Source organism: Monodelphis domestica, chromosome 1, assembly GCF_027887165.1.
Source record: "Monodelphis domestica isolate mMonDom1 chromosome 1, mMonDom1.pri, whole genome shotgun sequence".
Taxonomy (NCBI): Eukaryota; Metazoa; Chordata; class Mammalia; order Didelphimorphia; family Didelphidae; genus Monodelphis; species Monodelphis domestica.
The window spans coordinates 752,192,252-752,215,540 of record NC_077227.1 but is presented as its reverse complement, the minus strand read 5'-3'; positions in this window follow the sequence as shown (position 1 = coordinate 752,215,540).

Below are 23,289 nucleotides of genomic sequence, written 5' to 3'. Positions count from 1 at the left end.
TAAGAGTAGAAGAGAGGAGGATGTTCATTCTCTTTTGACCCAGGGCTTAGAGAGAGAGCTTTGAACCCATGGCTGCTAGTCATGTACCTGTGATCCAGGAAGCGGCTGCCCCTTTCTCAGAGGGCAGCTGCTGAGCACGACAATATCTGCGTGGGATAAGAGATGACTAGGAGACTTCCTTCAGACCAATACCTGTCTTTCGGAAGATGATTTCTTGGGTTTGCTCCTGAAAAGAATCCCATTGCTGTGCTGTGTTGATGTTTAAGAGAAGATGTGAGGAGTTATGGTGCAGCAAGGAAGAACTAAGAGCTCAGTGCTCCAGGCCTTAAGACAATGAAAGGGGTGAATTATTTTTTAAAAAAAATGTGATGAAGATGCTCATACCTTCAGCCTGGGCAGCATTTCTTGGCAGTTGTTTAGACAAGGCATCATCAGCGCACTCTTGATAACGACATTGCCTATAACAACATTGTCAATTACAAGGAAATCCCAACATCTTCCTTAGCTCACTTTATTGGCTTATCCTTGCTCCTGGGTCCAAAATACATACTTGTGATATGAATAGACCCATCTATTTGAGGTATTATTTTTAATGAATTGGGCTTCCAATGTTCTCTGTGCCCACACTGCCTAGAGCATTATTTTGATGAATATGCCCTAAACTTTTAAAAAATGAAGCCACGGCAGCAAATATCATATTCTTTAAAACAAAATCAAATTCAGGAGTTCAATTTAAATCTTGGCAAGGATTCAGGCACATTAAAAGAAAATTAAATCAGTTTTTGAAAGCTGAGCTCTTTTATTTTAGCTATATATTTGGATGGCTGTTAAAGCCTTGGCTTGTTGAATCTGTACCCTAGAGTCGGAAGGTCTGGGAGGAGCAAACTCATTTCTGACCCCAGCTATCTTAATTAATAGAAATGGCCTTGGTGGTGATAAGGAAGGGGAGAAAAGGGATAGTATGAAAGAAAACTATCAAGTGAAAAAGTAACAGGGAGAACTACTATCAGGTCAAGATATTTCCCTGGAGCAGGGCAGTAAATGTGTTCACACATCTTTGTTGTTGTTGTTGTTGTTGTTGTTGTTGTTGCTGCTGCTGTTGTGTGTGTGTGATATTAGTTAGGAGATCTGTCTTTTATGGGTTTCTTTAATCTAAAAGACATTGCTTTGTGCACAGAAGGGAGTGTCTTATAGTTTGTAACAAGGGAAACAAAAAAAAAGTATGTGTTGGACAGATTCATAAAATCTGTCTCCATTAAACATGGCATCAAAAAAGAATATCCATGTGTTTGATACTGCATACTCTGCTTTATATTATTTTATTGCATTTTTCCATCAAATTTTCTAAATTTAAAATGAAAAAGGACCTAATAGATCATCCAATTGGATTCCTACCTTTTCTACATAAGGAAACAAAGAATAAAGTTAGTGAGAGATCTTTGGAGGATAGTGAGTTTGATCATCTCATTTCATAGATAGGAGACATGAGGCCAAAAGAAGATAAGGGAGACCAAAAGTCCATTTGGTCAGATATTAATATCCTAAATGTAGAATCTAAGTCTCAGAGATGAGCAGAAACTTTGGAATTCCATAGTACAACTTTCAAATATACAAATAAGGAAACCGAATAAAAAGGCTTTGAAGAGGCTTACCCAAGTGTACAGAGCTAGGAACTACAACAGGCAGGACTGGAATTTAAATCCTTCTATTCCAATTCACTGCACTTCTCATTAGATCATGCAGGTAAAGTTGTCACAGACCCTAACAACAACTACAACAATTGAAGGGGTTTTTCAAAAACAAAACAAAATGAACTAAAAATGGTCAAAGAATGAAATAATCATAGCCGATGTATTTTGGCATGCTATATAAAATCACATCAGGAATTTGAGGAGTGGCACAAAGAAAGAGAGAGAGAGATTTACTGCCAAGGATAAAACAGAGTTTCAATGGTCTCCTGATCCAAACTGGGGACAATCATTGGCTCCCCAGGCTCTTTAGAGTGCAGACTATTAGAGGAATGGTCAGAAACCATTCTCATCTGAGGATATTTTGAACTTGTCCCTCAAAAGTTGTCTATATTTTCTTCTCCTCTCTGTTAGTAGTATATATCTTCATCTCTCTTAGAACTAGCAACTTATCTATTCTTAGTGTCCTTAGCCTTGACCTTTTAGACAAATGACAAAAAAAAAAACTCATCTAAATTCAGGACCATAGGCCAAAAAACTAGTTCAGAGCCAATAAATGGCAATTTTCTTATCATTTATCATCACAATCAGAACATTTCCAATAGGTGTGTAGAAAAGGTTAATATAGGAATTTTACTTGAATGCTCTTTAGAAAAGAGTACAAGGATGCCAAGATATGGGTAGGGAGCTTTGTTGCTTTACAATGTTCTCTTGTAGATAATAATCCTAATAATAGTTAACATTCGTATAGCACATACTGTCAGTCTTTATGTTAAGAGCTTTATAATTATTATCTCAATTTATCCTCAAAACAGCCCTAAGAGTTAGGCATTATTATTATTCCAATTTTATAGATGAGAAAAATGAATTAAACAGAGATAGCATCTCTGTGTTTAGGATATGCTTAATTTGAAATTTGTACCCACACTTCTATTCTATCCAACTCATTAAACCATTAACCCATCTACCCATGTATTGCAGACCCAAACAACTTCATGCCTAGACTGCTTCAAAGGCATCAACTTCTAGGCCATCTCTAGCATTTTAGTTGATTTTATGGGATTCTTTAAGTATACCATCATATCATCTGCAAAGAATGATAGTTTAGTCTCTTCATAGTAGCTACTGCTAGTGTTTCTAGTACAATATTGAATAAAAGGTGATAATGGGTATCCCTGTCTCCCTCCTAATCTTATTGGGAATGCTTCTAGTTTTTTTTTTTTTTATTCCCATTGCAGATGATGTGCGCTGATGGTTTTAAATATGTGCCATTTATTATTTTGAGGAATGGCCATTGTAACAGTTAAAATTTAGGGAAACTGAATCAGGTAGAAATTAGTTCCTCTCTGCAAGGAGTATTATATTTTTAGATTTTTATTAAAGGTTAAGGATTAAAGAAAATACAGAATAAGAAAACATGTGTCTAGGCCCAGAGAGGCCTAGACACAACCTCACCTTCATTATCAAAAGAGCCGTGTCTCCTTGCAAAAGGAAACAGGAAAAGGCCCAAAAACCTTTCTAATAAGGTTAAATAACACTTCTCGATCTTGGTCCAGGTGAGAATTCAGTGATATTACAAAGCATTCTGGGGAATTGGAACAAGGAATTCTGGGGATTGAAGTCCTGGATTCAAGTCCATTTTTACATTCTGGATCATAAAACATAATCAACTTAAAGATTACAATAATTTTAGGATGAGGAGAAGAACAAAACCAATAACTGCTGGATGCATTGACAAAAAGCCAGTTAGGGGGCAGACCCCTTTCTGGCATGAAAGTATACATACAAATAATGTTCAATCAACCACACCCAAAGTTCATTCTTGTGTAGCTTGTGGTCTGGAGGCTTCTTCATGGTATCTTCTCCAACAGTTCAGTTTCTGGATTCAGAGAGGTAGCATCTTTATTTACCTAAAATTCTTCTGAAAAGGAATTTAAACTTTGTAATTTAAATAATGATATTTTTTTACATTCCCCCATTAAGAGGGTGATTGAAAAATATAGGATCACATAGGGATGCATGGCTGAGGTATGAGGTATATGAATCAATTGGTAAGAGAAATTAAAAGACATCAGAAAAAAAGAAAAATTTTTGGATGAAAATATAGACTATCAAAGTCTTATGTATAAAAATTCCAAGTCAAAAGAAAAATAAATCTATAACAGGTCCTTGAATCAGGGCCCAATCAAAATGATCTAAGCAATGATGCATTTACCCACTCAGTATCCAGGACAACAGAAAGGTACCACACTATGAAAGGCAGAAAAGGGGACCAGATTATATGAGACAAGGTTTTGGGGATATTCATCTGTGAGTATTTTCAGAGTGAGTGTGGACACAAGGAAAGCCTATGTCGTAACAAATGTTAAACACAGTAACCTCGAGTCTTCACACTAGGTTTAAGACCTTTGTATTGGCCTAGAAGCGCATCAATCCATCCTGGATTGGCTTTTCTTTGGCTCTGTGCAATGGCTCTGTTGTGTATATCTTGTCCTGGAATCAGATAGAATCATTAAGCAAAGTCCCATAATTTTTTAAATAATTAGTGGCATCATTTTTATAGTCTTCTAGCTTTTGGGGTATGCATTAGCAAATGTATCTTAAACTTGTAGTACTGAAAAGTCAAAAAGTTAAAGAAAATCTTAATGCTGGTAACATGTGCTTCAAATATAAAAAAAAGAGAGAAAATATATGAAAAAACCTGAAAAAGTATATTGCACATGTGAGAAAATATAATAAAAGAGTTTTAAAAATTCAAAAATATAGCTTATAATTATTGACACGCTGTGTCAGCTAAGAAAACATAGAATGCAAGGCTTTCTCACCAAAAATGAGATACATTTCCTCTTCATATCTGGACATGATCTACTGTGAGTAGAAGGCAAATGAATTGAACAAGGTAACATTTTTCATTTTTAAAGAATAGTAGTACAAATATGCTGGATATCAATATCCCCAAAATTCTCAATAGCCCAATTAATTACAATAGCAAACAAACACACTATCATATTTTACATAAGTTGCTGTATGGCATTTTTAAAAGCCTATAAATTGATGGATATTTGTCACAATTTTTTTTACAATCATAGCAAATCTTTCAACCTTGGTAATAAACATATTTTTAAACAAAGTAAAACTCATCTTGGGTTTAGAACATCATGAAGAAATCTAGATATCATTCTGGTGGAAGTAAAATAGTGAGCTGAAGAGTATAAATGAGAGATGCTCCTTTTTTGGTGGCTTTTTAGGGGTACAAATGCCCTGAGATTAACTGCCCCAACTTCCATCCACATATTTAGAAATTCAGGAAGGTTGGGGGTTATAAAATGTATTTCACTTCAGCTAGAATTGGCCTTACCTCATGGTAGGAGCAGGCAAAATGACAAGAGATTGTTAAAAAAATTATAAAAATTATATTTTAAAAACCCTTAAAATCAAGTGAGATATTTAGCACATTAAATTTTAAACCCCTATGGCCAAGGTAAAAGGGAGAATCACTCCTTGACCCACGTGACTGATCTGAAGGAAAGCTATCTTTCTTTTATAAATCCAGGACCTGACTTGTTCATGCTTCTCTTATTCATCTGATCACCTCTTCTCAGTCTCCTTTGTTGAATCCTCATCCAGATCATGCCTCTAGGTATCATTCAGGTTTTATCTTGGGCACTTTTTTCTTCTCCTTTTATACTACTTCACTTACAATATTATCAGTTCCCATAAATTTAATTACCATCACAACGGTGACAATTCTCAAATCTCTTTTGCCATGACCTCTCTAGTCACTTTCAATCTTGCATCTTCAACTGCCTTTCAGATATTTCACATTGAATGTCCACTAGACATCTTAAAATAAACATATCCAAATACGATTTCATTACCTAAATCTCCCTCTCTATCCTCTCTCTTTCTCTCCTCTCTCTTTCTCTCCTTCTCCCTCTCCCTCTCCCTCTTCATCCATCCATCCATCTCCTCCTCCTCCTCCTCCTCCTCCTCCTCCTCCTCCTCCTCCTCCTCCTCCTCCTCCTCCTCCTCCTCCTTCTTCTTCTTCTTCTTCTTCTTCTTCTTCTTCTTCTTCTTCTTCTTCTTCTTCTTCTTCTTCTTCTTCTTCTTCTTCTTCTTCTTCTTCTTCTTCTTCTTCTTCTTCTTCTTCTTCTTCTTCTTCTTCTTCTTCTTCTTCTTCTTCTTCTTCTTCTTCTTCTTCTTCTTCTTTTCTCTCTCTCTCTCTCTCTCTCTCTCTCTCTCTCTCTCTCTTTATCACACACACACACACACACACACACACACACACACACACATATTTTCAATTTCAACACTCTCCTGTCAGGCCCCCAGACATGCAACCTCAGAGTCATTTTGGACTCTTCATTTTCTTCCACCAACCCTTACCCAATTTGATACCAAGGTCTATCTAATTTCACATTTGTTTCATCTTTTAAACATCTTTGAGCCTTTGTCTCCTCTAACACTGCCATCACTCTAGTGCAGATCTTCATCACCTTATACTTGTATTTGGCAATATCGTATTAGTGATCCTTCTTGGCTCAAGTCTTTCCATCTAATATATCCTCTTTTGACTTACCAAAGTAATTTTCCCCAAAGCACTGGTCCTTCTATTCAACAAACTCCTATGGGTCCCTATCACTTTCATGATTAAATACAAAATGAGATTTTTGGCATTCAAAGACTTTTATAACCTAGCCTCTTGATAAATTCCTAGTGTTCTTATACATTACTCTCTAATTTGTATCCTTCAGTCAAATGATACTAGCCTCCTGACTACTATAAAAATAAGACACAACATTTCCAGGCTATAGATACACTCTCTGCCTGTTCCATCATCTAAAGAATTCTCTCCTTCCTCAACTCTATCTACCATTGTACCTGGCTTCTTTCAAATTCCAATTAAAATTCCATTTCCCAAAGAATTGTTTTTTCAATACACTTAATTCTAGTGCTTTCCCTCTATTAATTAAATTCTATTGATCCTATCTATAGTTTGCTTTCATATATTCATTTGCATGTTGTCTCCTTCATGAGATTGTGAGATCCTTGAGGGAAGAGGTTGTATTTAGCCTCATTTTGTAACCCCCAATTCTTACAGCAGTGCCTGACACATAATAAGTGCTTAACAAATGTTGATTGATTGATTGGTACCTAAGTAGATATAAATTCTTTCCTTTTTAGGATAGATTTAGTCTTATGATTTCTTTTAATACTTATATATTTAAAAATACCTTTTAGGTGAAATTCCTTATCCCTTGCCCTTCTGCTCACTGTTCTCTACCATAGGGCCTCCTTGGGGGTTGTCCAGAACTCAGGGGCAAGGCTGCTCATCTATTCATCATTTTTTAGGTCTCAGTCTTTAGAATACACAGTAAGCTTTGGAGCCATTTTTTTGGTCCTGTTATTCCCCAGCCTTCAATTTAGTCAATTTCTCCTATAGTTTTATTTTTTTTTTCATTTCTTCTAAAGAATTGTCTACATGCTGCTACTCAAAAATGGCTGAGATTTAGTAATGGGTCTCCCTGCTGCTCTGGTGTCTTAAAGTGGTGAATATAAATCTTCTAAAATGTCCCTCAAATAAGAATTCTGTTCTGTCATTATCCTTGGACAGAGAGGAGGAAAAATATTTTATTCAAATTATTTGCTGACATTTTTCATTTGGATTTTTTCCTTTTCTTTTCATTTCTACTTTCTCTGAAAAAATATTTAACATTTCCTGCTGTTGTTAGATATCCATAATTCTTAGTATGTATGTATATACCCAAAATATATGGATATGTGGTCATATATGTGTTTACCTAAACATATTCTGAGTATATACATGCCAACTATATATATGTGTCTATATCTATATTCATATATATATATGAATACAGATATATAGAGAGGAACAGACAAGCAGGCAGAGACACAGACACAGAGAGGAAAGGAGACACAGAGAAAGAGGCAGTGAGAAAGGAGAGAATGAGTTCTTCAGACTTCAAAGTATTTTACATGGATTATAGTTATTGGAGGTATGATGAATATCATACAGGTGCTTGGGATTATTCAGGAGTACATTGTGGGGACTGAGGGAATTTGGGGCAAAATTCTGGATAGAGAAGCATTATAGCATTAGACAGTAATATAGAGCAGGGAGGTTAAATTTGGAGGCAGCAGGTCACTGGCAACACTCAATTTCATCACAAATCTGATCATAATATAATTAGGAACCAATAAAAATAAATATATAATAAAATAAAAATTATTTTAATATGTGATTTTTTTTTCAGTCAATACATTACCTATTTGAATACTTGTGTCTAGTGTTTCTAGTCCAAGTTTCTTTTTGGATTTGTTAGAGCAGATAAAGGGCATACTGAGATTAGATACAAAAGTCTTATTTTTGAAATCCAGTTCTAAAATTTTCATTTGGAGTATTTATTTTCATTATTTGGAATAGATGAGAGAGAAAGAGAGATTAAAAATGACAAATGTATAGAAATAATGTAGATTTAGAGACAGATACAAATTGTGATAGATTATTAAGATATGGAAGATAATAGGTCATGCATTAAGTACCAGCCACTCTATTAAGATATCTCACCTTTCTTCTTCAGTAATTACACAATTTATTACCTATTTGGGACCTCAAGTCTCAGTGAAAGTCTTTTAATTCTCTTTTCCTCTCCTCCTTTTATAATCTCTGGGAAATGAAGGAATTAACATACTTGAAATACCAGTAATATTAAAAAGATAGTAAAATATTTATCTTAATGCCACTGGATTTATTTATTCAAAAAGTTTTCTATACAGAGGCTAAAATTGCATGGATTCCTTTGGGGAGAACTGGTTAGGATATTCTGTCTTCATGATGCTTTAAGTCTAAGATATTATCATTAGAAAAGTATAAAAATATATACTGAATTTAAAATGGAAAACTTAACTTAAATATTAGGAAAGGTGTTCTGGAATAGAGGGCATTTGAGGTTATTTCAAAAGAATAGATATCCAACAAGTCACAAGGGGAAAAGAATATTCTCTGCATAGAGAACATCAGAGTGTGTGATGAACACATGGAGCACTTTGCCTATACAATAGTATGTGTGGACAAAAACAATGTCATAGAGTTTTAAATTTGAAAATGACTTTAGAGGCTATCTATTTCAACACATATCCCCCAAGGAATATTCTCTATTGTATGTAAAACAAATTTCTGATCAAAGATTCCTATGGAGCAGTACTAAAACAGATTTTGAAACAATCCATTACACTTACATACAGCTCTCATTGTTAGGAAAGTTATTTTTCATACTTTTGACATTAACGCTCAATTTTACTCTTTCCATAAACCATGCATTGTTCAAGTTTTCTTTCATGTCTTAAATAGGAAAAATAAATCTATTCCTTATTCTATATGACTGACTTTCAATTGCTAAAAGGGAGTTAATATGCTCCAATCCACACTCTGATCCTTAAGATGTTTCTATTCTCCAGGCTGTTCGATGGTGCGGTTTTGGGGGATCTGGTCAAGGGCGCTTTGGTCGACTGAAGAAGGTGGGTTAAGAAACTGACTGAAGTGTTCTTTCCACCTGTTGCTGATGCCTTTTTTTATCTTTTATGAGAGTGTCACCATCAGAGGATAGCAAGGGAGTGGTGGCAGGTTTTAATGGCCCATAGACAATTTTAAGGGCAGTGAAAAATTGTTTGTAGTTTTTCATATCAACAAAGTGCTGGGTTTCTTCTGCCTTTTTTTCCCACCATTGGTCTTGCATCTTCCTGATCTCACACTGTGCTGTAGCTTGGAGAGACTGGAATCTGTTCTTTTTAGGAGCAGAGTTTGGATTATTTTGCCATTCCATAAAGGCTTTGTTCTTTTTGTTCAACAGGTCTTCAATAGTAGTGTTGTTCTCATTTACCAGTCCTGGTGGTTGCGTTGTTTGGGGACTAGGACTGCCTTTGATGTTTCCTTCACTGTGTCTCTGAACTGGTTCCATTTCTTGGTTGGGCTTCCAGTGAGTGGTCCCTTGACAGACAGCTTGTCGTGCAGGCAGGACTGGAATGTTTGCAGATAAGATGGATCTCTAAGATGACTCACATTGTAAAATGCGTGAACTGTCTGTGCACGTTTTGGATGACAAGGCGCAATACGCATTTGAAGAGTCGCTCTAAACAATCAGTGGTCTGTCCAACATTCAGCTCCTCTCATGGCTCTGGTAATCTCTACATCCTGGATGTCTTGCTGGCGTACTATGATGTAGTCAATTACATGCCACTCTTTTGATCGTGGGTGCATCCATGTTGTTTTATATTTGTTCGCCATTCTGAATACAGTGTTCTTGATGGTGAGTTCGAACTCTGAGCATTTACTGAGTAGCAGTAGGCCATTGTTCATTTTGCCCATGCCATGTTTGCCGAGCACTCCTTCCCATCTTTCATGGTCCTGGCCAACATGGGCATTAAAATTTCCCAGTAGTATCAGCTTGTCATTGGTGGCCACTGAGTACAGGATGGCACTCAGGTCAGAGTAGAACTGTTCAATGATTTCCTCTGCGCTGGTCAGTGAAGGGGCATATGCGCTAATGATTGTGGCATACCAGTCTTTGCTGAGAGGCAAACAGATCTTCATGAGCCTCTCGCTGATGCCCACAGGCAAGTCTGGTAGCTGTTTGAGCAAGCTGGTCTTGATGGCCAGGCCAACACCGTGGATTCTGTCTTCACTTGTGGCTCTCCCTTTCCAGAAGAAGGTGTATCCAGTGGTCGGTTCGATGAGCGATCCCTCTTCTGGTAAGCGTGTTTCGCTTAAGGCTGCATTGTTGATGTTATATAGTACCAGTTCTTTACCGATTAAAGCTTTTCTTCTCTCAGGTCTTGGGGTATTCTCTCTGACAAGTAATGTTCTGATGCTCCATGCTCCTAGTGGGAGTTTCTTTGTATTTGTAGGTTGCTCTCCTTCAATAGAAGAAGTCCAAAATGCCATTAAACAAATGAGTATAGGCAAGGCACCTGGTAAAGATGGGATCCCAACCAAGGTGTATAAGGCCTTAAATGGTACGGCGCTCCAGGCATTCCATATAGTGCTGACCCGCATATGGGAAGAGGAAGACATGCCCCCAGAACTCAGAGATGCCTCCATCATAGCCCTATACAAGAACAAAGGCATACAAGCAGCCTGTGACAACTACAGAGTCATCTCACTACTCTCCACTGCTGGAAAGTTCCTCGCCTGTGTTATACTCAACAGACTCCTGTCATCTGTTTCAGAGCAGAACCTGCCTGAATCACAATGTGTTTTCCAACAAGATCGCAGCACCATCAACATGGTCTTCACAGTGAGGCAAATGCAGGAAAAATGCCTTGAGCAGAACCTGAGTCTCTACATTGTCTTCATAGACCTAACTAAGGCGTTTGATACAGTAAACAGGGACGCATTGTGGGTGATCCTTAGCAAGCTTGGTTGCCCAGCAAAATTCATCAAACTGATCCAGCTCTTTTATGTCAACATGACAGGGGAAGTCCTATCTGGTGGAGAGACTTCCAATTGCTTCAACATCTCCAATGGCATGAAACAAGGCTGTGTCCTTGCTCCGGTACTATTCAACCTATTTTTCACCCAAGTATTATGACATGCTGTGATCTAGATCTAGACCTGGGTGTCGACATCAAATACCGACTAGATGGCTCACTATTTGACCTTTGCTGCCTGACTGCAAAAGCAAAGACAACAGAGAGACTCACCTTGGAAGCTCTCTTCACAGATGACTGTGCTCTCATGGCCCAACAAGAAAATCATCTCCAAACCATTGTGGACAGGTTCTCCACTGCAACAAAACTGTTTGGCCTGACTATCAGCCTCAGCAAAACAGAGGTGCTGTTCCAGCCCTCACCAGGAAGGCCAACTAACCAGCAGTGCATTGCAATTGATGGCATGCAGCTTTCCAAGGACAGCACTTTTAAGTACCTGGGCAGTACTATCACCAACGACGGGTCCCTAGACCATGAAATTAATGCCAGGATCCAAAAGGCCAGCCAGGCACTCGGGCGGCTGTGCTGCAAAGTCCTCCAACACAGCAGTGTAAGCACTGCGACGAAGCTCAAAGTGTACAACGCAGTGGTCCTCAGCTCGCTTCTGTACGGTTGTGAGACATGGACACTGTACCGGAAGCACATGAAACAGCTGGAGCAATGCCACCAACGCTCTCTCCGGTCAATCATGAGGATTCAATGGTGGGACTGAATCACCAATCAGGAAGTCTTTGACAGAGCCAATTCCACCAGCATCGAAGTAATGGTTCTCAAAACCCAGCTACAATGGTCTGGGCACACCATCTGCATGGACCCACATCAAATACAAGACAGGTATTCTATGGTGAACTGTCAGCTGAACTCAGGAAACAAGGGCGACCAAAGAAAAGATAAAAGGATCAGCTAAAGTCCAACTTGAAGTGGGTTGGCATTACACCAAAGCATCTAGATCTCGTTGCTTCTGTCAGAAGCAGCTGGTGAACCCACATTAACCATTCCGCCACCACTTTTGAACATGAAGGACGTCGATGTCTTGCCACTGAGGGTGAACGCTGACACCAGGCCACAACCACACCTCCCGTAAAAACTGGCATCCCATTCCCCATGTGCCACAAACTCTGTGCCTCAGCCTTTGGACTTCAAAGCCATTTGAAGGTACACCACAGATGAAAACGCACAAAGACAATAGTCATTCTTTGTTACGGAGAGACTACTACTACTATTCTCCAAGTTAAAGATCTAATGTTCTTTTTCACAAGGCTTCTAAGGCCCTTTGTTTTCTTTGTTGTTAATATCTAGACACTCTCCAATTTATTATTATTTTTTAAACTATGTTTGGAGAAAATGGCCCACTGCAAAAGACAATACTTGAGAAGTATGAAGATAGCAGAATACATTGGTGTCATCAGCCATTATCCCTAAAAAAATATGCTTATCTGAATGTAGCCCATGGTTTTATTAGAGTTTTTGGGCTACCATATCATTCCAAATAAATATAATGAGTAGTCAGGACTCATAAACCTTTTTTTTTTTAAGTTAAATAACTGTTTATTTTAGATAAACTAATTTTTTTAAAAAACAGGATGAAATTTTTATATTTATCTCTATGGAATTCCATATATTATATCAAAAAACTATTTATTAAACTCCTTTTGTGTTCCAGTCATTGCTAGGTATTGAGCAATTAAAATATAAAAAGAGACAAATATTTCCTTAAATGAATTTGCATTCATCTATAATACAACATGGACAATTAGGTGACAGAGTTGACAATGTTGGCCTGGAATAAGAAAGACATCCTCCTGAGTTCAAATGTGGCCTTAGACACTTACTACCTCTGTTACCCTGGGCGGTCACTTAACTTTATTTACTTTAGATTCTTTATCCATAGAATGACCCAGAAATTAAAACTGCAAAAACACCCCAGTATCTTTGCCAAGAAAATCACAAATAAGGTCACAAAGCTTCAGACACCAGTGAAACAACTGACCAATAATAAACATGTGATACAATAATTTCATGTATAAGTAAATGTAGGAGATTATAATAATGAATGAAAATGATTTAGGGAGAAAGATCAGGAAAGACTTACTGATGAAGGTAACACTTTATATGAGTTTTGGAGAATGTTAGGAATTCCAAGAGACAGAGGAAAATGAATGCAGAAAAATGGGAAAAGCCTAAATACTTGATATGGAAATAAGAAATTGAATATTATATAGGAGAAAATATGAGGAGACAAGAGTCAAACAACATTAAGTAATTTGTCCAGTCACACAGCTAGTAACTGTCTGAGACCAGAATTGAACTCAGGAAGACAAGTCTTCCCAACTCCAGGTCTTACACTTTATCCACTGTACCATCTACCTATCCAGCTTTGTTTGACTCTGTTTCCTCATTTTAAAAATGAACTGGTGGGGTAAATAACTAATTTGTCTAGTATCTTTGCCAAGAAAACCCTAAATGAGGTCATAAAAATTTTGACATGACTAAGAAAACAGCTGAAAAATTTAACTTTTTAGTATTGTGAATTTAAAAAATCAGAAATTTACTTTGGATCCATATTTTACATGTCTAGCATGGAAATTTGCATATAGTTCAAGGTAATTGATAGCCATTGAATATTTTTTGGGGGACCAGAAAATGATTTTTTCTTTTAGAATATCACTTAGGCCATTGAGTGGTAGATAGTCTTAATAGGGAAGAAGTTAGAAGAAGAGACACTAGTTAGGAGACTATTTCAGTAATCCAGGCAAGAGGTGGCAAAGATTTAAAGTTAATGTGAAGTAATGTTGGTAAAATCAAGTGACATTTTGGATGCCAAGTAGAAAATATGGCAACTGGATCAGGGGAAGGCTTCTAAGGGATATTGAGCAAAAAATAACTTGCTTTGACCTACAGATGAGAAAGACTGATTTATCTAAGATATGGCAGATAAATTAAACTGTTGTTAGAGATGGAAGAAAAATGACTTTTTAGAAGAGTATTTTAATAGCTCAAGAGGGTGGTAATGAAGTCTCAGACTAGGTTGATGACAGAAGGAAGAAGGAAGAGGGAGCAAATATGGGAGAAATTCCAGAAGCTGAATGGATGGATCTTGATATTTTATTCATTAGATAAGTCCTCTCTACACAGTTCTCTGTGTGAACAGATGGGAGTATAATAGTCTTGAACACCATAGAAATGATAATTTTGGGTTGTGGTGTTAGGAAGACTTTTGACCATCCCTTGGACAGAAAGGAAATCAAATTGGTCAGTATATGAAGAAATTTAATTCAGATTCTTCACTTATTGATCAAATGTTTAAGCTGAAACTTAATTACTTTGGCCATATGATAAGAAGACATAACTCATTGGAAAAGCTCTGATGTTGGGAAAGATTGAAGGCAAAAGAAGGGGACAGCAGATGTTGAGATGGCCAGATAGTGTCATGGAAACAATGAGCATGAATAGGGTAAGACTTTGTTAGACAGCAGAGGATAGAAGGATCTGACATACTATGGTCCAAGGGCCACAGAGAGATAGAAAGAAAAAAAAAAACAACTGAATGCCTGAACAACAGCACATTAGATTGGAAAAGGGTATTTCATGCAAAGGGTTTTTCCCCCCATAGACCTGAATATATGTATATGTACACATATAAAGATATATATTTAAAATGCAAGGACAAATGAATGAAAATACTATATTAATCATTAGTATGTTCAAAAAAAGTCTAGCTTTCCAAAAGTTTGTGGACTGTATGAGAGAAGTACACAAAAGTTTGTTAATGACTGTTGAAAATTAAGGCACAATGAGGGGGATAATGTCTTTCATGAGATCAATGAGGAGAATGGTTGACTGTAGATATATTTCTAGTAATGAGTCTCAGGGAAGGGAAAGATGATAGAGTTACCTAGATTCAAGAGCTCATTGATTGTTAAAAATGAAAAGGGAGCTAAAATCTAGAATATGTCTTGGGTCTCAAGGCCCCTAATTCAACTATCTCATATTACAGATGAATAAAATAAAATTCAAGGCAAGTGGAATGATTTGAGATGGAACAACTCTCTCAACATTTCTATAATCTGAAAAAGAAGGGAACTTGAAGAGGATTTAGTTTGTCTGAGGCTCAGCAAAAACAAGTGACTGACAGCATTGAACTGGCAAGTAGCAGAAAAGGGACCCAAACCCAGATTTTTTTTTTTAATTTGGTGTTTGGATTTCCATACTAACTTGAATTAAAATTTGGCCACAGATCCTACTAGATGTATAACCTTAAGCAAGCCAATTAAACTTCATCTGCTTCAGTTTTCTCTTTTGCAAAATGGAGATAGTACTTACACTCACTTCCCAAAGATCTCATGAGGATCAAATGAGATATTTGATTCTCAAACTTTAAAGCACTATGTAAATGCTAACTATAATGAATATTAATATTATTATATAATCCTGGTCTTGGGATCTCTTCAATTAGAGAACCAGACTGCTATATTTTTATTCATTCTTCATTATTGAAGAGGACTACTAACATCAAGGGATGAGGTCTTGATGTCTTGACTTGCATGTGAACTGGATTTAAGTGACAAAGTTGCCCAAAATCATTAGCCTTACTCTCTCTTCCAGAATCATTAAAGTCTAGTGCCAAGGCAAAAGTCAGGAACACTAATGACTCAGTGGATGGCCTTAGCCTCTTCAATGTGTTTAGCTCTAAGCACTCTCAAGTGCCTGCTTCAGGCACTTTCAGGGTCATTGGAACAAATCATTCTCATCTGCTCATCTTACAGGTTAAGTCTTCACATGTTTGGAATAGAATTCCCTTAAGTCACTGACAGGTTTGAAATTGTCAATTATTCTCAACTTACTTTAGTACATGAGCAGAGATGATTTAATAGGGGTGTGGCTTCTGTGCATGCTACAGCTTGAAACCATAGCTGAGAGTCCGGTGTAAAGCCTGGATTTAGTTATCTCCTGATTGTAACAATGAAGATACTTAGCTCTTCCTTTATAGTGAAACTAGAATTGTAAGCTATAATCTATATTTAGATATTAACTACAAAAAGGTGTTAAGTAACTACAAAGAGGTGTTACGTAGCCCGAAAAGATATAATCTAACCAAAAAAGGTAAGAACTAAAGAATGGGCAGTCCTGGAGAAAAGCATCTGCTGTGATGGGCAGACATGAAAATTTAGAGGAAGTGACATAAATAAAGGTCTTTAAATAGAGGGAAAAAAGATGGAAGAGGCATTCAGATTCAGACATTCAGATGAGTTAAGACACAGTTACCCCTGGCTTGTAGTGAAGGATCAGTCACTTGGAGCTGAAGGGAAGATGGACATTTATTTTGGAGATTTTTGGGCACTGACTCGGAGGAGTGACTAGAAGAGCAACACCCAGACTTCTTTTAGACTGTTACTGTTGGTGAGTGAAAAGCTCACTTAGTGACCCTGCCTTTCTGGAGATATGAAGCCCCCAGGAAAGGCCCAACTTCTTGAGACTCTCTTCCCCTGGCTGGGACTTAGAAATTTAAAAGATAGAAGAGGAAGCCAGAGTTCTCGTTCTCATTTTCTCTCTCTCTCTCTCTCTCTCTCTCTCTCTCTCTCTCTCTCTCTCTCTCTCTCGCTCTCTCTCTCTCTCTCTCTCTCTCTCTCTCTCTCTCTCTCTCTCTCTCTCTCTCTCTCTCCCTCCCTCCCTCCCTCCTTAATGTCCTTCTATTGTAAATATTGCAATGAATCTACAATGAATTCCATTTACTTTAGTAATTCATTTTGGAATTTTAGAAATTAAATCCCTGGCGACCACCTAATTAATGATATATTATCAGTCCAATCATGATTTAAATTTAACACGGGTAACAGATAAATGCCAATAAACCTTGAAAATGATTTGGTGAGACCTCAAATCATAAGTGGTATTCCTCTCTGAACCCATAGTTGCCTGAGAATAAGGTTAACCTCATGCTGAATGGTGTCATAACCTCCAACTGTAAGAAGAAATAGCAACTAAAAATACAACACTAAGAAAAGTAGTAGTAGTAGTTATTGTTGTTTTTGTTGAGATATTTTCAGTTGTGATTGATTCTTCATGACCACATTTGGGGTTTTCTTTTCTTTCTTTTTTTCATTTTATTCTTTTTTATCTTTTTTTAGTTTGAGATTTTTTATTCACTTTAAACATTATTTTATTTGGTCATTTCCAAACACTATTCATTGGAAACAAAGATCATTTTCTTTTCCTTCCCCCTCACCCCCTTCCCACCACCTCTCCCATAGCTGACACACGATTCCATTGGCTATCATATGTGTTCTTGGTTCGAACCCATTTCCATGTTGTTGGTATTTGCATTAGAGTGTTGATTTAGAGTCTCTCCTCAGTCGTGTCCCCTTCCCCCTATAGTCAAGCAGTTGCTTTTCATCAGTGTTTTTACTCCCACAGTTTATCCTCTGCTTGTGGATAGTGTTTTTTAGATCCCTGCAGATTGTTCAGGATCACTGCTTTGCCACTAATGGAGAAGTTCATTACCTTCGATTGTACCACAGTGTATTAGTCTCTGTGTACAATGTTTTCCTGGTTCTGCTCCTTTCACTCTGCATCACTTCTTGGAGGTCATTCCAGTCTCCATGGAATTCCTCTACTTTATTATTCCTTTTAGCACAATAGTATTCCATCACCAATATATACCACAATTTGTTCAGCCATTCTCCAATTGAAGGGCATCCCCTCATTTTCCATTTTTTGGTCACCACAAAGAGTGCAGCTATGAATATTCTTGAACAAGTCTTTTTACTTTTTTTCTCTTTGGGGTACAAACCCAGCAGTGCTATAGCTGGATCAAAGGGCAGACAGTCTTTTATCACCCTTTGGCATAGTTCCAAATTGCTCTCCAGAATGGTTGGATCAATTCACAACTCCACCAGCAATGAATTAATGTCCCTACTTTGCCACATCCCCTCCAGCATTCATTACTTTCCTTTGCTGTCATGTTAGCCAATCTGCTAGGTGTGAGATGATATCTCAGAGTTGTTTTGATTTGCATCTCTCTGATTATAAGAGATGTAGAACACTTTTTCATGTGCTTATTAATAGTTTTGATTTCTTTGGCTGAGAACTGCCTGTTCATGTCCCTTGCCCATTTATCAATTGGAGAATGGCCTGATTTTTTTGTACAATTGATGTAGCTCTTTGTAAATTTGAGTAATTAAACCTTTGTCAGAGGTTTTTATGAAGATTGTTTCCCAATTTGTTGCTTCCCTTCTGATTTTAGTTACATTGGTTTTGTTTATTTGTAAAAAAAAAAAACTTTTTAATTTGATGTATTCCAGATTATTTATTTTACATTTATGACTCTTTCTAAGTCTTGCTTGGTTTTAAAGCCTCTCCCTTCCCAAAGTTCTGACATGTATATTATTCTGTGTTGATCTAAACCTAATCTTTCCCACACTGTCCTCCAATTTTCCCAGCAGTTTTTATGAAATAGTGGATTTTTGTCCCAAAAAGCTGGGATCTTTGGGTTTGTCATATACTGTCTTGCTGAGGTCGCTTATCCCGAGTCTATTCCACTGATCCTCCTTTCTGTCTCTTAGCCAGTACCAGATTGTTTTGATGACTGCTGCTTTGTAATATAGTTTGAGATCTGGGACAGCAAGGCCCCCTTCCTTTGTATTTTTTTCATTACTTCCCTGGATATCCTTGATCTTTTGTTCTTCCAAATGAACTTTGTTATGTTTTTTTCTAGATCAGTAAAATTTTTTTTGGAAGTTCCATGGGTATGGCACTAAATAGATAGATGAGTTTGGGTAGGATGGTCATTTTTATTATATTGGCTTGTCCTACCCATGAGCAGTTAATGTTTTTTCAATTGTTCAAGTCTAGTTTTAGTTGTGTGGAGAGTGTTTTGTAGTTGTGTTCATAAAGTTCCTGTGTTTGTCTCAGGAGATAGATTCCTAAGTATTTTATTTTGTCTAAGGTGATTTTGAATGGGATTTCTCTTTCTAGTTTTTGCTGTTGAGCCGTGTTGGAAATATATAGAAAAGCTGATGACTTACGTGGGTTTATTTTGTATCCTGCAACTTTGCTAAAGTTGTTGATTATTTCGATTAGCTTTTTGGTTGAATCTCTAGGATTCTTTAAGTAGACCATTATGTCATCCACAAAGAGCGATAATTTGGTCTCCTCATTGCCAATTTTAATGCCTTCAATTTCTTTTTCTTCTCTAATTGCTACTGCTAGTGTTTCTAGTACAATGTCAAATAATAGAGGTAATAATGGGCATCCTTGCTTCACTCCTGATCTTAATGGGAATGGATTTAGTTTATCCCCATTGCAGATGATATTAGTTGATGGTTTTAGATATATACTGTTTATTATTTTTAGGAACGACCCTTCTATTCCTATGCTTTCTAGTGTTTTTAATAGGAATGGGTGTTGTATTTTATCAAAGGCTTTTTCTGTGTCTATTGAAATAATCATGTGGTTTTTGTTGGTTTGTTTGTTGATGGGGTCAATTATGTGGATGGTTTTTCCTAATATTGAACCAGCCCTGCATCCCTGGTATAAATCCTACTTGATCATGGTGGATGACCCTTCTAATCAGTTGCTGGAGTCTTCTTGCTAGTATCCTATTTACGATTTTTGCATCTATATTCATTAGGGAGATTGGTCTATAATTTTCTTTCTCTGTTTTTGGCCTGCCTGGTTTAGGAATTAGTACCATGTTTGTGTTATAAAAGGAATTTGGTAGAACTCCCTCTTTGCTTATTATGTCAAATAGTTTGTATAGTATTGGGATTAACTGTTCTCTGAATGTTTGATAGAATTCACTGGTGAATCCATCAGGCCATGGGGATTTTTTCTTAGGAAGTTCTTTGATGGCCTGTTGGATTTCTTTTTTCTGATATGGAATTATTTAAGAAATCTATTTCTTCTTCTATTAGTCTAGGCAATTTATCTTTTTGTAATTATTCATCCATATCACCTAGATTGGTATATTTATTGCCATACAGTTGGGCCAAGAAGTTTTTAATGATTGCCTTAATTTCCTCTTCATTGGAGGTGAGATCCCCCTTTTCATCCTTGATGCTGTTAATTTGCCTTTCTTCCTTCCTTTTTTAAATTAGATTGACCAGTACTTTGTCTATTTTGTCTGTTTCTTCAAAGTACCAGCTTCTAGTCTTGTTTATTAGCTCAATAGTTTTATCACTTTTGATTTTATTAATTTCTCCCTTAATTTTTAGGATCTCTAGTTTAGTTTTCTTCTGGGGTTTTTAATTTGTTCATTCTCAAGGTTTTTGATTTGCATTTCCAATTCATTGATCTCTACCCTCCCTAATTTGTTAATATATGCACTCAGGGATATGAATTTTCCTCTAAGTACTGCTTTGGCTGCATCCCATAAGGTTTGAAAGGCTGTCTCACCATTGTCATTTTCCTCAATGAAATTATTATTTGTTTCTATGATTTCTTCTCTAACTAACAAATTTTAGAGTATCATATTATTCAATTTCCAATTAATTTTTGATTAGGCTCTCCATGTACCCTTTCAGATCAATATTTTTATTGCTTTATGACCTGAATAGGTTGCATTTATTATTTCTGCTTTTGTGCATTTGAGTGCCATTTTTCTGTCACCTAGTGTATTTTTGTGAATGTGCCATGTGGTGCTGAAAAGAAGGTTTATTCCTTTTTATCCCTATTTATTTTTCTCCATATGTCTATTAACTCATTTTTTTCTAAGAATTCATTCACCTCTTTTACCTCTTTCTTATTTATTTTTTGGTTTGATTTTTCTAAATTTGATAGTGGTTGGTTCAAGTCTCCCACTAATATGGTTTTACTGTCTATTTCCTCCTTCAATTCTCCTAGTTTCTCCATTAAGAATTTGGATGCTATGCCATTTGGTGCATACATGTTGATTAGTGATATTTCCTCATTGTCTATACTCCCTTTTTACAGAATATATTTACCTTCCGTATCCCTTTTGATCAAGTCTATTTTTGCTTTGGCTTTATCAGATATCATGATTGCAACTCCTGCTTTTTTTTCTATCAGTTGAGGCCCTAAAGGTCTTACTCCATCCTTTAATTCTATCCATGTGAGTGTCAACCTGCCTCATGTGTGTTTCTTGAAGACAACAAATGGTAGGGTTTTGGGTTCTAATCCAGTTTGCTATTTGTCTATGTCTTATGGGTGAGTTCATCCCATTCATGTTCAAAGTTTGGATTGTTACTTGTGGATTCCCTGGCATTTTGATAACTTCCCCTAGTTCTGACCTTTCTTCTTTAGCTATATCCTTTTGAACCAGTGATTTACTTTAGGTCAGTCCCCCTAGTCCTCTCCCTTGATATGCTTCCCTTTCTAGCCTCTCCATTTTTATGCTCCCTTCCCCTCCCCCCTCTCCTTCCCTCCCTTTATATACTGCCTCCCCCATCCCTCTCCTTGATTTTCCTTTTTTCTTTCCCTGTTGGATAAGATAGAATTCAGGATCCCACTGGATCTAGATGTTCTTCCCTCTCAGATTTGATTTCACTGAGAGTAAGGTTTAAGTAATACCACTTCACGCTCTCTTCCTCTCCTTCTCATATGAAAGTTCTTCCCCTCCCTTTCCCATGTGTATCTTTGTATGGGAAATATTATTCTATTTAGTCCCCCCCATTTCTTGAAGTAAATGTTAGTATTATCGACAATTCCCCCCTCCCTTTTTCTTTCTTTGCCCCCCCATCACCAAATCTTCTTGATGTCCCAATCTTTTCCTATGTGATTCTTCTAACTACTCTTATGATGCATACAATTTTTGAGAGTTAAACAATACATTTTCCCCACATATTAATATATATATGTATAATTTGAGATAAATGTAGTCCTTATAGAAGAGAGTTTGACTTAAAGAAAAAGATAAGACTGATCTCCTTTCCCCTTTCTTTCATATTTACCTTTTCATGTTTCTCTTGCTTTCTGTGCTTGGATGTCAAATTTTCCATTAAGTTCTGATCTTTTCTTAGGAAATGCTTGGAAATCTTCTATTTTGTTGAATGCCCATACTTTCCCCTGGAAGTATATAGTCTGTTTTACTGGGTAGTTGATTCTTGGTTGGAGACCCAGCTCTCTTGGCTTTCTAAATATCGTGTTCCATGCTTTGTGGTCTCTTAGTGTGTTAGATGCTAAGTCTGTGTGATCCTTATGGGAGCCCCCCTATATCTGAAGCTCCTTTTCTTGGCTTCTTGTAGGATTTTCTCCTTTTCTTGGAAGTTCTTGAATTTGGTGATTACATTCCTGGGGATTGTCTTTTGGGGATTTAGTATAGAGGGTGTTCTATGAACCCTTTCTATTTCTATTTTGCCCACAGGCTCCAGAACATGTGGGCAATTTTCTTCTATAATCTCCTGTAGAATAGCATTAAGGTTTTTGTTTATCTCTGGTTTTTTGGGGAGACCAATAGTTCTGAGTTTGTCTCTTCTTCCTTTCTTTTCCAAGTCTGTGACCTTTTCAGTGAGATATTTCATGTTTTCTTCTAATTCATTAACTTTTTGGCTTTGCTTTATTGATTCTTGCTGTTTTGTAATCTTATTGTCTTCCATTTGCTTGATTCTGGTCATGAGGGACTGGTTTTGCTTTTCAGCTTTGTCTGCCCTTCCATTAGATGCTTCCAGCTCCTTCTCCAATTGTGAAGTCTTGTCTATCAGACTGCTGATCTCTTTCTCCCATTTTTTTCCCCAAAAGGTTTCCATCTTTTGGGTAAGCTGCAGTTTGAGATCTTGCAGAGCTTGTTGATAGTTTCCATTTTGGGAGGCATGTTCTGATTTTGTTTGGATTTCATCCTCATTCTCTTCTTTTCCTTGGGTACTCCCTCCATAAAAGTTTTCAATAGTTATTTTCCCCCCCTTTCTTCTTGGAGGCTTAATTTTGGGACATGTGAGCCATCCCTTTGGTGGTTTTATTCCACTTTCTTTTTTGGTCTGGTGTCTGGGTGATGTCGGCGGGTTTTTTGTGAATTTAGGTTGCCTCAGACTAGTTCTTCCCAGCCTCTGAGGTTTCTTAGAGCACAGATCCCTGTGCTCAGCGCAGCCTCTCAGCACAGCCACCCCTTTGCTCAGCACAGCCTCTCAGCACCCCTTTTCTC